Consider the following 13896-nt stretch of genomic DNA (forward strand, 5'->3'; position numbering starts at 1 on the left):
ATTTACAAGGAGACACAGAAACACCAACTGGACAAATTGAAAAAGTGGACAAGTCAAAGGAAGAAGAAATTTATGAACATTTTAGCATACATCCTCTCCATTCGAAAGAAGTTATGGGAGACAATATTGATCTCTTTCAGATGAAGAAAGCAAAAGGAAATCCCGTGAGTGTATGGGAGGAGAGCTTGGAAGCTCGATGTTTTCCCCAGCTGTTTCCTAAAGGAAAAGGAGGACGATACGATGAACGTCCAGAACAGATTCCAGCTTCAGAGTATCGAACTACAAGACTATATGCTGAAGATCCCAGATTTCGACAAAGTATTCCTTATTTGTTCCATCTTTTATTTGAAAGCGACTTGTCTGCACTGTCTTATGCAGTAAATCACATTTTAAAAAGTGGAGTACATTTACAAAATGTGTCTGCTAAGGATTTTATGGAGAAAGTGCAGCACCGAGATGATCATTTGGAAACACAACTGATCAATCTGATGGCTTGTCAGCGTGGGACAAATGAATATTGGTACCGACGCCATGGTGAACGAAAATGCATGTTACGCAATTTAGGAACACCAACATGGTTCCTTACCCTAAGCTGTGCCGAGTACGCTTGGGATGATTTACTGGATTTTCTACGAGAGGCCAATTCAAACATTAAAAACATCGAATACAAGACAGCAGGAGAACTGTGCTCATTGGATCCGGTTAATGTTTGCAGATATTTCAATCATAGATTTGAGGCTATGATGTCCTTCATCTGCAATAAAAAAAATCCACCCCTTGGAGAAGTAGTGGATTTCTTTTGGAGAAAAGAGTACCAGGCAAGAGGTGCTCCTCATATTCATATGCTGCTGTGGATCAAGGATGCCCCAAAGTTTGGAACAGATACTGATGAAGCAGTGTTATCTTACATTGAAGAATATGCAACATGTGCTATACCTAAAAGCACAGAAGAGAACAAGTTAAAGGAGCAAGTTCTACGTTTCCAAAGTCATCGGTGTGGAAAATACTGTCGACGGAAATACAAGAGCAAAGAAAAATACTACACTAAATGTCGATTTGGATTTCCTAGACCTGTTCTTACAAATGGAAGAGTCAACAGTTTTATGTCAGCTGTGAGACATACTATCACAAGAAAATCACCTAAGAATACCTACAACCTTAAAAGAAAAGAAGAATCAAAAAATATAAATGACTACAACCCAGTCATTTTATCCATGTGGAACGCTAACATGGATATACAGTATGTTGCTGACAATTCCATTGCTGTTGCTCGATATGTAACGTCTTACATTACGAAATCAGAAAAAACAGAATTGAAGGAAATGTGGGAAGAGATTTCTCACGAGAAGACTGTCAGTAAGAAGCTGTACAGTTTCAGTTTGAAGATGTTATCGCATCGAGAAATTGGATCCTACGAATGTTCAGATAGGTTATCTTCTGCAAGTCTCTACTCGAAGTCAAGAAGAATAATTTGGGCAAGTTTAGGCCTTGCAGCAATGAGAAATCGGGTACTGAAATCTGTTGGAGAAATTGAATATTTGGCTGAGAATGACCCAGAAAGTACAGACATATTGAAAACAAACATGTTGGACACATATTATCCCAAGAGAAGTCATCATCTGGAGAACATGTGTCTCTATGAAGTGTTACAGAACTACATTTATTGCAGGAAAGCTGCAGAAGACATCAACAGTGGAAAATATAAAGTTGTTGGTGAAGAAGGATGTTTGGTGAAGCAAACCAAAGGAAGTTTGATAAATCACCGGAAGCTGAGTTGCGACACTACCGACAAGAAAGAATTTTACTACTTGGCTCTTTTACAGTTGTTTAAACCATGGCGTACAGAGGATGAACTACTGGGAGAATTCCAGAGCTATGAAGATTCTTTTAATGCTTGCAAAGACAGCATACAATGCAGTACATTCTCAACTTATCTGCAAATGTTAAATGAAGAAATTGAACAGGAAACTACAATTGCAGCAGAAATAGCTAGAGACAGTTCTCAGGACAGCCAAAGTTCAGGAACACACAGTCAAGATCCCCTAGGACAACCAATCGTTGAAAATGAAGCATCAATAGCCATGAATGAAGTGGAAACGGCTATGAATCAAGCTCAAGAAGAATTTATAGACTTAGAAAATTTGGAAAGACAACTGAATCAAGAGCAGCAACAAATTTATGAAGAGATCAAAAACAAAATTGATCACGGATTTCTACATATCAAAAAAGAGTGCTCATGCACATCATTTCATCCAATCAGGATGTATGTAAGCGGACAAGCTGGCACTGGAAAAAGTTTCCTAATTAAAGTCATCAGAAGCTACCTAAAGCAAAAAACGGATTCTACTTTGTCTTGTGTGGTTACTGCTCCAACTGGGTTAGCAGCATATAACATAAAAGGAATCACCTTACATCGTTTGCTAATGTTACCAGTGGAGCATGAGAACAAAATACAATTCAACAAGCTAACTGGAGAAGCATCCTTGGAAGTTTCACGAGTATTGAAGAAGATGCAAGTTCTCATTATTGATGAGGTGAGCATGGTATCAAACTTAATGCTTGCCTTTGTGCATTTAAGAATGCAGCAAATTTTGAAGACAGACTATGACGTGTTATTTGGTGGAAAACACGTCATAGTTTTTGGGGATCTTTTGCAACTTACTCCAGTTAAAGGACAACCAGTGTTTAATACTGTGACACATGAAGACACAAAGAAGTCATTGGGAAGCATTGGAAATACAAATATTTGGTCCTTCTTTGAGTACAAGGAACTTACAACTAATATGAGGCAAGCAAACGATGAAGAATATGGAAGTATTCTGAAAGATATCAGGATTGGACTACTCACAGATGTTGGGAAAAAAGCATTACAGAGTCGGCTGCTACATAATTTATTTCCAAAGGAAGAAATAGTTGCAGAGAAAATATACAAGAATATTGCAGAAAACAAAAGTGTCATCTGCTTAATGCCAACTCTACGTGAATGCTCAATATTTAATGAGGAGCTTTTGAAATTGGAAAAGGAAGACATCAGGAAATTGGAAGCAGTGGACAAAATTGAGGATGGAAGAATTACAGTCACAGTAACAGGCAAACTGAAAAATAAATTGGACTCACTAGAGAAGAACATCTCCAAAACAGCAGGATTAGAAAAAAATCTTTATGTTTGCATGAACTGTAGAGTGTTTTTAAGGAGAAATTTGGATGTTGAGAAAGGCTTAGTGAATGGAGCGATGGGAAGAGTTGTGGGTTTTATTAATTATCAGAAAAAAGAAGGAATTGAATGTTTACAGATAAAATTTGATCAGATAGAGGAAGTTAAAGACATTTGTCGTTGTTCAGTTCGTTTCATGCTTGTGAAAGACTTATATGTACGTAGGAAGCAGTTTCCGTTTTCACTAGCATATGCTGTAACTATCCACAAGTCTCAAGGATTGACTGTAGATTGTGCATTTGTGAACATTGGTTCAACTGTGTTCAAAGAAGGTATGGCATATGTAGCTTTGTCACGAGTCAAAACATTATCAGGTTTATTCATGATAGACTTTGATGACTCAAAAGTTAGTGCTGATACAAACTGTGTAAAGGAGTATAATAGATTAAGAAGAAGCTATGCTCCTCATTTAGGTCAGTATCCTGTGTTGGAGAAACGTGTAGTTTCTCGTAAAAGGAGAAATGAGAATATCTGTAATGAAGATGTAGAGAAGAGGAAAAAAAAGAGGAGTGATGTAATTGCAAGCAAAAAGAATAAGGAAAATGAAGAACAGGTTGTAGGATGTCATTTTGAAAATAGCTCTGGTGTCAACTGCTACGCTAATGTAGTGCTGAATGTTGCATTTTATCTGGAAAGTTTGCAAGAGCAGATAATAGTAAATCAGGGAAAAAGATTCTGTTCAGAGCTCAGTCTCCTTTTTCAAAAGCTGAGTAAAGATAAAACTCAAATAGAAAGTGCTACTGAAATTAGAAAACTTTTAGATGTATGTTCAGGACGAACACAGTTTTCTCAAAATGAACAGCAAGATGCACACGAATTTTTGATGTATTTTCTTCAGGTAGTGGAAGAAGAAGGAGTTCCCATTGACATTTTTTTTGGTCTCTCTTATAAATGGGAACATAGTTGTGATAATTGTTATAATATATGTGGCTCTATTGTTGATAATGAAAGGTTTATTTATTTGACATTGCCAGAGAGTAAAACAGTCACTTTTGCAAAATTAGTTAAAGATGCTAATCATAGCATGAAATGTGGTGAGTGTAATTCTGACATGTTTTCAACATTAATTTTAAGGGAATACGGACAGTATGTAATTTTAATGATGCAACGATGTAGAGCTGATGGATCAAAATTGGATACTTTAATAAAGAAGTTTACAGGACAGCAATTATCAATTTCAGGAAAAACTTTTGTAACTGTTGCAATAATTTTCCATGATGGACCTACTGTTACTTCTGGACATTACACAGTTTATCTAAAATGTGAAAAAGGCTGGACACTGTGTAATGATTCCCAATTGATTTTCAAACAACGTTTGCCTTTTGATTTAGCAAATTCCTATCTAATCTTCCTGAAACCTAAATTTTAGAGAGATTTGGCAAGATCTGGACAAAATAATTTTACCATTTTACTGGATTACCATTGCAATTTTGTAGAAAAAAGATTTTTAAAATTATCATTTGGCCTAAAGGAAAGATAACCAATTGTAATGTGGACTTTTTTAAATTTTAATGCAATTTTCAAAAACCAATAATTTAGAGATAATCGGTAACTTCTGCACATTTTAAATTATGGAATGCTATTGGACTGCCATTGGAAATTTTTTCAAAAATGATTTAAAAAATTACTATTTGGCCATGTGGAAAAGTAAGCAATTCTATTGTGGACTAAATAAATTATTCAAAAAATTTTCGTGAACCAAAATGTTACAGAGAATTGGTGAGATCTGGACAGATTAAACTTTAGAATTTTAATGGTTTTCCCTTGGAAATTTATTCCAGGAAAAAAAAAAAAATACTATTTGGCCTAAAGGAAATAAAATCAGATGTATTTTGGAGTTATTTGAGATATAATATTGTGATTATACTTCTGAAACAAACATATCAGACGGTATTTTAAAGAAAAAAGTATTGTTTTTAGATGATATTTTTTTAGAATAATATGCATTTCTGTAATGATAAGTTTAAGTGAGAAGACATTCTGGGCTTTTTTAATACAATCTTTGTGATTGTTAATTTTTTTTGCCCGCTGTAAAATGATGAATGCAATTGCTTTCACAATTAATAGTGAAATGCAATATATTCTGAAAACAGCAAAAATAAGGCAAAAATATTTTTTTGTAAAAAATGTAAATATGTGTATTGTATTATAAAATGGATAAAAAATATTAATACTTTTTTCTTTATTTTCAGATCGATATAGAAAATTTTCGGAAACTACAACCATTTTAAAAACTATTTTTAAAAAAAACAAATGAATAAATATTTTTTTGAGTGAGTATGGTAAGTTAAAAATAAAAATTGTAGTCTCTCAAGGACTTTGTAATGAGATAAATGATTTTTAGTGTTTTTTTTAAAAAAATAAAAAAAAGGTACGCTTACCGTACGCGTACGGTAAAAAAAAAAAAAAAGTTTTTAAAAAAAAAGAAAAAAAAAGATGAAAGATAAGGTTGGCTCTTAAAAGAACCGTTGTGTTCATGCAGGGACAGAGGAAAGAAAGATTGGGAATATTAGACGGTACGACAAGTGTGCTGATCTATTTTACTGTTCACCAGGGAAACACTGGTCTCCCTATAAGTAATTAGATCGTGACAAGTGGCGCACCGTACTTCAACCCTCGCAAACCGAGGGTTAATTTCCAGAGGGCCAGCAAAAGGAGATTCTCCCCCCACAGATGAAGGGCTCACCTGACCTGCAGAAGAAGGAGTCTGCCCTGCAGATGATGGTCCAGGCTGAGCTGCTGTGGATGTACTGGCTCGTCTTTCTGAAGAGTTACCTCCAAAAAGATGACCATGTGTCCTTCTGTGTACTTCCTGGAGGTGTCTCTTCATGGTGTGATTCCCAAAGGAATACTTCCTGTTAGGATTACCTCTAGAAAGTACACGCTTACACAGCTTGCAAGTAACTAAGGGTGCATTCACCTTTTGCTGGCCTTCTGGAAAAGTAAAATAATCCCAAACATAAGAAGGCTTTACTTTCCTCGCTCTCTGCCTCAAGACAGTGCTGCTGGTGCTAGCCTCACTCTCAGAAGAGCTCTGCTGTTCTGCCATCGTATCCCAAAGACAAACCAGCTCCTTCTCCCAAGGGATCACAAGCAGAAATGAGGGGAATGGGTGTGGTGTAGGAGAGTTCTAGAACTGAAAGTAGTTTCAACCAATCAAAAGTTGTGTTTCAAGATCACATGACCTACCGTACGCTTACGGTACGCTTACGGTACGCTTACGGCAAAAAGTACGCGTGCGCGTAAAAAAGACACGCGCTTGCGCGCATGCGCATAACAGTCACTCCCCGGCACTTCCGCGTAACGTACGCGTGTTGCGTAAGCGCGCACGCGTCCCACGCGCAGTACGCGCGGCTACGCAAAGTACGTAACTATACGCAAGCAGCGTAGATAGATTACGGGCGTTGCGTAAACCGTACGCTTACCGTGAGCTTACGGTACGCGTACTATAAAAAAAAATAAAAAAAATAAAAAAAAAAACTGGAAATAAATTTTACATGTTTATTTTAAAAAATATATATAAAAAAAATATTTAAGGATTTTAAAAATTTAAGCATAGTCTTTATAAAAGATAAGAAAATTAAATTAAAAATATGTTTGAAAAAAATGAAGAATAAAAAAAAAAATAGCATTTAAAAAACCTTGCAAATTCACTGAAAAAACCATGGGTTTCACACACGTTATAGTTAGGAATTAGCATTTAAAAAACCTTGCAAATTCACTGAAAAAACCATGGGTTTCACACACGTTATAGTTAGGAATTAGCATTTAAAAAACCTTAGAAATTCACTGAAAAAACCATAGGTTTCACACACGTTATAGTTAGGAATTAGCATTTAAAAAACCTTAGAAATTCAGTGAAAAAACCATAGGTTTCACACATGTTATAGTTAGCTGGACATTTTACTCGTAAAAAACCAATGAAATTGCCCCGTTATAGTTAGTTCAGCTAACTATAACTCGCGCGCCCGCAATGCACTGCTGATGACGTCACATATTACATCACTCATGACATGGTCAGTGACATCACTCATGACATCACTGATGACATCTCAAATGACATCACTGATGACATCACTGATGACATCATCCTTGTGATAGAGTGGCAGACCTCCTCTCACCTTAATATAAGCTTTGATACACACATTCAAAAATAGAGACTAAAAATTTCAAAACAATGGACATACCAATACCAGTTACAACAACCTCTTCAGTAATTCTAAGATCCACATACACATCCACTCATTCACCAACAGTCCTATACAGTCACTCATACATGTACTCACTCATCATATGTACTCATACATCTATACATCCTGTTACACAATGCCACTCATCCATAGAGTTACTCACACACATAGTCACTCATGCTAATAAAGAATAAAACATACATTTACTTGCATATACAGTAATACACACACCACCATACTTACTTCTACGGAAACTTACACATACTTAGTCTTTTAAACAATCACTTATAGAAACACATACTTATTCATACAGGAACTCTTTCAATCTCTCCCTCTCACATATACTCACATATATACACCAATAGTCACAAATACTAGTTAAAAACATATGTAGTTACTCCTGAAGACACTATTGAGACAGTCATTCACTCACTAACACACCCATACACACACTCATCCACCCATACAGTCCTGCACACATGCTGTCTTCAACACATACAAACAGTGAGTCACTCATTCATGCATCTATGCACTACGTAATACCCCCCACCGTACCATACAGACACTCAGACTGATACTCAAAAAAACAACTAATAACCTATATAGACACCCATGTAGCTACTCACCAACCCATGCAGCCACTTATACACAAAGTGAGAGATACACTTAATCAGTCAGTAACACAATCAATTTTTCAAAAACAAATCATCCATTTAGACACTTATATACCCATTTATTCTTCCATCGACCTTGAGATACACATATATAAAACATATTTAATTTTCAGAAAAACACACATTCACTGGATGATGTCATCAGTGATGTCATCAGTGATGTCATTTGAGATGTCATCAGTGATGTCATGAGTGATGTCACTGACCATGTCATGAGTGATGTAATATGTGACGTCATCAGCAGTGCATTGCGGGCGCGCGAGTTATAGTTAGCTGAACTAACTATAACGGGGCAATTTCATTGGTTTTTTACGAGTAAAATGTCCAGCTAACTATAACATGTGTGAAACCTATGGTTTTTTCACTGAATTTCTAAGGTTTTTTAAATGCTAATTCCTAACTATAACGTGTGTGAAACCTATGGTTTTTTCAGTGAATATATATATACATATATTCTATATAACATATTTATGTAATTTTTTTAATATCCCCTAAAACCCCAAAATTACCCTTTGTGCCCCAGTAACCATACCCCCAAAAAACTCTAAAATTACCCTTACCAAACCAGTACCCATGTCCCCTAAACACTTAAATTACATTTGACTACCCAAAAACCATTACCACCCTGAACCCTAAAATTACCCTTGGCAGCACAAAACTCAAACCAACCCTGAACCATAAAATTAACCTGGGCTTCCCAAAACCCAAACCCACCCTGAATGCTGAAATTACCCTTCGCACCCCAAAAGCCAAACCCTCCCTGGACGCTAAAATTACCCTGGCACCCCAAAACCCAAACCCACCCTGAACCTTAAAATTACCTCTACACCACAAAACCCAAACCCACCCTGAACCCTAAAATTACCATTTTCCACCCAAAAAACCCAAACCCACCCTGAACCACAAAATGACCCTTAGAACCCCAAAATCCATACCCACAATGAACCCAAAAATTACCCTTGTTACCACAAAACCAGAACAGACCCTGAACCCTAAAATTACCCTGGGCACCCCAAAATCCATACCAACCCTGAACCCTAAAATTACACTTTGCACCCCAAGACCCAAACCCACTATGAACCCTAACATTATCCTTGGCACCCCAAAACCCAAACCCACACTGAACCCTAAAATTACCCTTATCACCCCAAAACCCACACTTACCCTGAACCCTAAAATTACCTTAGCACCCCAAAACCCAAACCGAACCTGAACCCTAAAATTACCCTTGGCACCACAAACCCACCCTGAACCCTAAAATTACCTTAGCACCCCAAACCCACCCTGAACCCTAAAATTACCCTTTGTACCCCAAAACCCAAACTCACCCTGAACCCTAACATTACCCTTGGCACCCCACACCCCATACTCGCCCTGAACCCTAAAATAACCCTTGCCACCCCAATACCCAAACCCACCCTGAACCCTAAAGATACTCTTAGCACCCCAAAACCCATACCCACCCTGAACCCTAAAATTACCCTGGGCTCTCCAAAACCAAAACCCACCCTGACCCTAAATTACACCTACACCCCAAAACCCAAACTCACCCTGAAAACTAAAATTACCCTGATCACCCCAACACCCAAATCCGCCCTGAACCCTAAAATTGCCCTTATCACTACCTTATCACCCCAAAACCCAAACCCACCCTGAACCCTAAAATTACCCTGGGCACCCCAAAACCCATACCCATACTAAAACATAAAATTACTCTTTGAACCCCAAAACCCATAACCACCCTGAACCCTAAAATTACCCTTGGCACCCTGAACCCTAAAATTACTCTTAGCACTCCAAAACCAAAAACCACCCTGAACTCTAAAATTACCCTTGCTACCCCAAAAACCCATACCCATCCTAAAACCTAAAATTACCCATGACACCTCAAAACCCAAATCCACCCTAAACCCTAAAATTAACCTTGACACCCCAAAACCTATACCCTTACACCCCAAAACCCAAACCCACCCTAAACCCTATACTTACCTTATACTTACATTTACATCACATATGCCTTCACCATTCTTTCCTTTACAACGACATTTGTTGTAAAGGCATGTGTGGTAAAGGCATTTGTGTTGTAATGCCATGCAATGTAATGGCATTGCGATGTAATGGTAATGGCTGTTTCCCACTTGCACATGTTGGTGAGATATCTTCTCTGATGGATCTTGTAGTATATAAAAGTGTGTTTGCTTCCAACATAGTATTAAGTCCAGAACCAATTGATGGTCTCCAACTATTCATAAGAGGCAGAAATTATTTCTCCCACTGGGCCTGCAGTTACAAAAGAAGGGCTCAAAGATACCTGACCAACAGCAAATCACTGATGACGATCTTAGTCCTGCAGTTTGCTATGAGTGGAGGTTTCCTACCTTGGCTGATGTCTCAAATGACACCTGGTGTTGGGTTGTATGGCTGCCTGTAATAGGACTGTGAAGTGGTAGAAAGCAGTAAGGTTGAACACTGCCACTGTAATTAGACACTTCTCAGCCCCTTAAGATGCCCCTTCATTAAGGGCACCTGTGTACATTACTGCAGCACCCACAAAGAATGAACCGTGTTTGTATCTGATTTTACAGATGCAGGAAATGTCCACATGTCTTTTGGAGAGGTTCTCACCATTAAAAAGCATATTTAAAATGTGGTTTTGTACCGCAGGTCTACATGAGGTACAGCATGGCCACCCTTGCTGTCTTACAACTGCCAAAATAGCCGTTTGGCAGAAACTTGACATACCCATAGATCCCTCAGTCATGGCCACTGAAGCTCTTTCAGCTTGTCCAGGGCTTCTTCTCTCTTGCCAGCAGCTAAAAGTTCAAAGTATGGAGTCATGATTTGACGATCATGCAGGTGACAATGGCCAGAAAGTTGGCAGTCTTGATTGATGTTGCCGCTCGAGTCAAAACTTTTGCTGAAATTATAAATGTTGGATCCCTCTCTATCCAGATCAGCCGTGCTCTAAGGCAACGGATTCCGTGAACATTGCTGCATCGCTTGTATAAACAACAGAATCTGCTAGACCGTGAGCAATAAAACAGGCTGGAGCATCATTTTGAACTCTATATTCCTTGTCAAGTCTGAGAAAGAATGTTTATACCACTGTTTATACCACTCCTGACGCTGGTTTAATTTTGTGACACTCTATCCATACATGGTAAAGACTAGGAAGTGAGCTTACTGACTTTCTGAGTTCTTCCTTAGATTTAAAAAGTGAAATAATCTGTTTCATTTACAGGCACAAGTAGATCAAAGGGCTTGGTTGCCATCCCCACTAGTGAATCGGATTTTGCTTTGTCATGTTGAGGAGAGTCCGGAAGAGGTGGAGCAAGTGCCCTGGTGTTGACACTACATAGTCATCCCATTCATCTGTTACAGAATGAGCGTGATATGAAAGTTCTCCTTCCACCTGTATATCGTCATCCTCAGAAGAAGAAGTATTGTCTGTGATTTACGGTTTGACTGAGTTTGAGGTTGTGTATGGGGGGGGATAGGCTTGGGAGCATCTGGATGAACTCTAGGAGGCTGTGATGTGGGAGTCAAGTAAAGCTAAGCCGGAGCTATGGTAGACTCTTGAATAGGTGGCTAATGATGATCATAATCTTCCATCCTCCAATGGAGGTCTTTTATAAGGCTGATAGGGATATTAATAATTAAATGCCTGATAGCTTGATCCTTCATCATATTAATCATAATGCCCATCATAGTGATGTTGTCTCTAAGCTTAAAGTGGCTCAACTTTCTCATTGTCCTATCACTTTTGTCTCCTTTGTTATTGGTCATGGGCATTTTGGTCATCTTCGTCTTCTCCCAAATTGTCCGTTGCCCTGGGACTCACCTTCTGTGTCATTGATGCTGGAAGGCAAAAGCAGAAGAACCTTGCTAGGAGACATCTCCTCAGGAAAAAATGACACAAGCCTACCCCAGATGGGAGTGTGGCTGGCTTATCCTCAGTGTCGTCCACAGTGTGGAAGTCAACTGTGGCATTTTTGACAGCTAAGCTGTTGCCAGCATTGTCATGAAGGGAGTGGTCACTGATGGTTGGTGCCTCTCTAATGGTGATTGTGTTATAGACAATTGCATTGTCTTTAGTGAAATTGAGATCACTGATGGTGAAGTTGTCACTGGAGTAATCATGAGTAGTGTGTTGAGAATGAGGCAGTCACCAACTAGTTAGCACAGCAGTGGGCATCAATGGTGCTTCGAAATCAAATAAGCTGTCCACTGGAGCACCTGTCATTGAAGGGTCCACCACTGAGTACGTTTGATGTAGCGTTCTCTTTGGAGTACTCCTCAAGAGATGAATTAGCAGTCTACCTGACTTTCTGCTGGAGTCAGCGAGATTCTCCGGAGGTGGATGGTGGATTCTTTTCAGACTTCACTTTATTAAGGGGGCGGTCTCCCTCAGGTTTCATTTTGAAGCAGTCTCTTACCTTCATGGATACTGCTATGGGAGAACTCTTCATCTGAAGAGCCCTGGCAAGTGACCTTCCACTTCTGGGGTCAACTAACCAGGGGTTTTGCCAAAAAGTATTTGCATATGTTGCAATATTTAGCCTCATGCAGATAATGCAGTATATATATTTATGTTCTTGTTCATGTGGAAATAGTGTCTTCTTCCAACAAGAAGTACAAATTCTTATCATGGCTTTGCTTGTTTAATTAGTCATATTCTAAACAGAAAAAAAGGATTTCCTAGGACCTCTAAATAAAAAACAGTGCATACAGAAATCTGTGAGCAGAGCTCTGAAGGGGAATCCCTTCCACGCAATGTGGTAGAAATCTAAACTATTGTGACTGGTGGGGCAATTGCGCAGATGAGGGTGCTCTCACTTCACTAGCGGATGTTTGGGTCTCCTTTAATGAGGTGATTTGGCTGATAAACTAAGAGTGATTTGGTCTTGTTTGTTTGGAATTTCTTGATACTACTATTGAAATAGCACAGTGGGGACTGGAATGAGTAAACCATGTGAATCTATGACAAATCTAATGCTGAAGTACGTGTATTACCTGCAAGCCATGTCCAACCATTCTCAGGAGTCATAGTGGATTTAGATCTACCCCATGAGGTGGGACAGGACCTCGAGAGCTGCATTGGCTGAGACACAGGATGGAATGACCAGGTGGGCGCAGTAGTATATTAAAGGTGAACAGTGAAGCTGACAGAAAGAACAACCACTAACCTAGAAGATGAGGGAACGCTCTAAGTGAGGATTCACTGGACAAAGTGCTTTATCTGTTTGGATACAACTGAAGAGAACTCACTTTACACCTGAATTTCCCTGTTCTGATATTGTCAATGGCGTATCAAGCAAATCTCAATACTCCTGTTGTTTTAAGAGTATACCCCAAACTGCACGATTCCATGGTCTGTCATCTACCATAAGTATGCAGTGCAGGCACATGCACTTTAGTAACGTATGAGAGCTGTTTGACTGCTCCCCTATAATCATATTGGAACTTTATTTATCCTCAGCCTGCACCCATGTAAAAAGCTCTCTCAGGCTATTGCTTGGTGCCATGCAGTGGGTTACATTCCCCCCACCGAAAAAAACTGAAGTCTTTCTCTATATTGACCTGGGATATGTCTACAGTGATAAGACATGGTGTTGTCAATGCTGGCCTGGTGCTTTGTCCAAGTCGTATGCATGTATCTTTGTGTCTGTGGATAATTCTGCAGTTTTCTGTGCCTTGGTGCTTCGGATTTCGTTTTGTTATTCCTTGGTACCATAATGTATTCACAGATAGAAAGTATGCCCGTCTGTGAACCTCTACTTTAGATTTTGTTGTGTGGTCTGTGCTGGCTGTGGTGATC

This window comes from Triturus cristatus, chromosome 4_2 (genome assembly GCF_964204655.1).
Source record: "Triturus cristatus chromosome 4_2, aTriCri1.1, whole genome shotgun sequence".
Lineage (NCBI taxonomy): Eukaryota > Metazoa > Chordata > Amphibia > Caudata > Salamandridae > Triturus > Triturus cristatus.